The following is a 4,337-nucleotide window of genomic DNA, read 5'->3' on the forward strand; positions in this document are numbered from 1 at the left end:
CGCTGGCCTCTTACAGAATGGGCAGGCACTAGTTTTAATAAAAAGCGTTTGTCGTTAGGGAGCCGTACTCCCTGGCAGGCAGCGATTCTGAGTACGTTCTGTGCAAGGAAATAAGCGCTTTTCATCTGGCTGAATCTTGGGTATGTTGTAGTACAGATGAACACAAGCAGCAGTAAGAGTTTCAAAAACACGACAGTTTTGAGTTTGGCTCAGTGCTGCAAAAGGAAGGAGCCAACCGGCTGCTCCAGCTGCTTGTTCTGAAACCGACGGGCTCGTCCGGGATTTGAACCCGGGACCTCTCGCACCCAAAGCGAGAATCATACCCCTAGACCAACGAGCCTCTTCGACAGTAAGTCTTTCGGGAGGGCGCCAGAAATTCAGTGAAGCCCATCTCAAGGGCGGAACACGACCTGGCGTCGAGATACGAAAGTGAACTTGTTTGAGCGTTAGAAACCACTTGAAGGCATATTCCAGAGCAAAGGCAAAGCTTGCCGGACAAGGCCCAGTGGCCTATTGGATAAGGCATCAGCCTCCGGAGCTGGAGATTGTGGGTTCAAGTCCCACCTGGGTCGGCATTAATGGGCTAAAGTTGGATGTTCGACAAGTTCAAGCATGGTTTGTTCAAAGCAACAATGACCGCAAGATCTGAATTAGCATAGAACCGACAAAGCGTGGTGGGTTTTTGTGTGCATCATTCTGGCCTGCCCGTGCATGTGCCCTTTCAGGCTGAAATGACACAAAGCACTGTGCGCAAGAGGCCCCTTCTTGCTTTTGCACTGGACCTACGACGAAGGCTTTGCGTATGAAAGCAGAGAGGCAGACTCCACACACAAAACAGGTGGGAAAGAGTCATGAACTATAAATGAATCTAGTCATCCAAAAACATCATTGATACGTTTGTTTTGTCCATATAACCAAAATGGCCGTGTAATTGGAGAAAAACACATGGAACAGAAATGGCGGCCTCTAAATGTAAACAGCCACATAAAGGCTATGCCGTAGGCTTGACTTTGAACTACAAGGCATCGGCCTCCCACCTAGGGCATGCTTGTTGAGCTCGCTCTAAGCCGATGCTGCAAAAAGTCAATGATAATTTGTTCAAAGAAACTCCACAGAACAACAAGTATACCTGTGCTTAGCGTTTCTGCAAAAGAGCCACGGTGATTCCGTTAAGAGCGATATAAAATGGTTTGAATCCCACTACAGCATCTACAGGCCTGAAAAAAGTTCAATTTGGCCAAAGCATCAGCCTCTGATGCTGCAGAATGTGACGTCAAGTACTGTGTGGGTAGCACCCTTGAACTCATACTAAAGGTGAGAGGGCTCGTCCGGGATTTGAACCCGGGACCTCTCGCACCCGAAGCGAGAGGTCCCATTTGTCCATATAACCAAAATGGCCGTGTAATTGGAGAAAAACACATGGAACAGAAATGGCGGCCTCTAAATGTAAACAGCCACATAAAGGCTATGCCGTAGGCTTGACTTTGAACTACAAGGCATCGGCCTCCCACCTAGGGCATGCTTGTTGAGCTCGCTCTAAGCCGATGCTGCAAAAAGTCAATGATAATTTGTTCAAAGAAACTCCACAGAACAACAAGTATACCTGTGCTTAGCGTTTCTGCAAAAGAGCCACGGTGATTCCGTTAAGAGCGATATAAAATGGTTTGAATCCCACTACAGCATCTACAGGCCTGAAAAAAGTTCAATTTGGCCAAAGCATCAGCCTCTGATGCTGCAGAATGTGACGTCAAGTACTGTGTGGGTAGCACCCTTGAACTCATACTAAAGGTGAGAGGGCTCGTCCGGGATTTGAACCCGGGACCTCTCGCACCCGAAGCGAGAATCATACCCCTAGACCAACGAGCCTGACTGGTGAAGGTTCGGGCTACTTGCGTACCCTTGTACAGTCACCGAACGCTGGCCTCTAACAGAATGAGAAGGCACTAGTTTTAACAGAAAGCGTTTGTCGTTAGGGAGCCGTACTCCCTGGCAGGCAGCGATTCTGAGTACGTTCTGTGAAGGAAATAAACGCTTGTCATCTGGCTGAATCTGTGCTGAGTTGTAGTACAGATGAACACAAGCAGCAGTAAGGATTTCAAAACCACAACAGTTTGGCTCAGTGCTGCAAAGGAAGGAGCCAACTGGCTGCTCGTTCTGAAATCGCTGGGCTCGTCCGGGATTTGAACCCAGGACCTCTCGCACCCAAAGCGAGAATCATACCCCTAGACCAACGAGCCTGACTGAAAAAAAATGTGGCTACTTGCGTACACTTGTAGAGTCACTGAACGCTGGCCTCTTACAGAATGGGCAGGCACTAGTTTTAATAAAAAGCGTTTGTCGTTAGGGAGCCGTACTCCCTGGCAGGCAGCGATTCTGAGTACGTTCTGTGCAAGGAAATAAGCGCTTGTCATCTGGCTGAATCTTGGGTATGTTGTAGTACAGATGAACACAAGCAGCAGTAAGAGTTTCAAAAACACGACAGTTTTGAGTTTGGCTCAGTGCTGCAAAAGGAAAGAGCCAACCGGCTGCTCCAGCTGCTTGTTCTGAAACCGACGGGCTCGTCCGGGATTTGAACCCGGGACCTCTCGCACCCAAAGCGAGAATCATACCCCTAGACCAACGAGCCTCTTCGACAGTAAGTCTTTCGGGAGGGCGCCAGAAATTCAGTGAAGCCCATCTCAAAGGCGGAACACGACCTGGCGTCGAGATACGAAAGTGAACTTGTTTGAGCGTTAGAAACCACTTGAAGGCATATTCCAGAGCAAAGGCAAAGCTTGCCGGACAAGGCCCAGTGGCCTAATGGATAAGGCATCAGCCTCCGGAGCTGGAGATTGTGGGTTCAAGTCCCACCTGGGTCGGCATTAATGGGCTAAAGTTGGATGTTCGACAAGTTCAAGCATGGTTTGTTCAAAGCAACAATGACCGCAAGATCTGAATTAGCATAGAACCGACAAAGCGTGGTGGGTTTTTGTGTGCATCATTCTGGCCTGCCCGTGCATGTGCCCTTTCAGGCTGAAATGACACAAAGCACTGTGCGCAAGAGGCCCCTTCTTGCTTTTGCACTGGACCTACGACGAAGGATTTGCGTATGAAAGCAGAGAGGCAGACTCCACACACAAAACAGGTGGGAAAGAGTCATGAACTATAAATGAATCTAGTCATCCAAAAACATCATTGATACGTTTGTTTTGTCCATATAACCAAAATGGCCGTGTAATTGGAGAAAAACACATGGAACAGAAATGGCGGCCTCTAAATGTAAACAGCCACATAAAGGCTATGCCGTAGGCTTGACTTTGAACTACAAGGCATCGGCCTCCCACCTAGGGCATGCTTGTTGAGCTCGCTCTAAGCCGATGCTGCAAAAAGTCAATGATAATTTGTTCAAAGAAACTCCACAGAACAACAAGTATACCTGTGCTTAGTGTTTCTGCAAAAGAGCCACGGTGATTCCGTTAAGAGCGATATAAAATGGTTTGAATCCCACTACAGCATCTACAGGCCTGAAAAAAGTTCAATTTGGCCAAAGCATCAGCCTCTGATGCTGCAGAATGTGACGTCAAGTACTGTGTGGGTAGCACCCTTGAACTCATACTAAAGGTGAGAGGGCTCGTCCGGGATTTGAACCCGGGACCTCTCGCACCCGAAGCGAGAATCATACCCCTAGACCAACGAGCCTGACTGGTGAAGGTTCGGGCTACTTGCGTACCCTTGTACAGTCACCGAACGCTGGCCTCTAACAGAATGAGAAGGCACTAGTTTTAACAGAAAGCGTTTGTCGTTAGGGAGCCGTACTCCCTGGCAGGCAGCGATTCTGAGTACGTTCTGTGAAGGAAATAAACGCTTGTCATCTGGCTGAATCTGTGCTAAGTTGTAGTACAGATGAACACAAGCAGCAGTAAGGATTTCAAAACCACAACAGTTTGGCTCAGTGCTGCAAAGGAAGGAGCCAACTGGCTGCTCGTTCTGAAATCGCTGGGCTCGTCCGGGATTTGAACCCGGGACCTCTCGCACCCAAAGCGAGAATCATACCCCTAGACCAACGAGCCTGACTGACAAAAAATGTGGCTACTTGCGTACACTTGTAGAGTCGCTGAACGCTGGCCTCTTACAGAATGGGCAGGCACTAGTTTTAATAAAAAGCGTTTGTCGTTAGGGAGCCGTACTCCCTGGCAGGCAGCGATTCTGAGTACGTTCTGTGCAAGGAAATAAGCGCTTGTCATCTGGCTGAATCTTGGGTATGTTGTAGTACAGATGAACACAAGCAGCAGTAAGAGTTTCAAAAACACGACAGTTTTGAGTTTGGCTCAGTGCTGCAAAAGGAAGGAGCCAACCGG

This window comes from Leuciscus leuciscus (genome assembly GCF_965113295.1).
Source record: "Leuciscus leuciscus genome assembly, chromosome: 6".
Lineage (NCBI taxonomy): Eukaryota > Metazoa > Chordata > Actinopteri > Cypriniformes > Leuciscidae > Leuciscus > Leuciscus leuciscus.